Source organism: Penaeus monodon, chromosome 27 (genome assembly GCF_015228065.2).
Source record: "Penaeus monodon isolate SGIC_2016 chromosome 27, NSTDA_Pmon_1, whole genome shotgun sequence".
NCBI classification, from domain to species: domain Eukaryota; kingdom Metazoa; phylum Arthropoda; class Malacostraca; order Decapoda; family Penaeidae; genus Penaeus; species Penaeus monodon.
Window position 1 is genome coordinate 10,156,546 of NC_051412.1, and position 461 is coordinate 10,157,006.

The following is a 461-nucleotide window of genomic DNA, read 5'->3' on the forward strand; positions in this document are numbered from 1 at the left end:
TGTGTGTAGTGTGTGTGGTGTGTAGTGTGTGTGGTGTGTGTGGCGTGTGTAGTGTGTAGTGTGTGTGGTGTGTGTGGCGTGTCTAGTGTGTGTGGTGTGTGTGGTGTGTGTAGTGATGTGTGGTGTGTGTGTGATGTGTGTGTAGTATGTGTGGTGTGTGTAGTGTGTGTGGTGTGTGTGTAGTGTGTGTGGTGTGTGTCGTGTGTGTGGTATGTGTGGTGTGTGTACTGTGTGTGGTGTGTGTAGGTGTGTAGTGTGTGTGGTATGTGTGGTGTGTGGTATGTGTGTGTGTGGTGTGGTGTGTGTGGTGTGTGTGGTGTGAGTAGTGTGTGTGGTTTGTAGGGTGTGGGTAGTGTGTGTGGTGTGTGTGGTGTGGTTAGTGTGTGTGGGGCTGTGGTGTGTAGTGTGTGTGGTATGTGTGGTGTGTGTAGTGTGTATGGTGTGTGGTGTGGGGTGTGTGG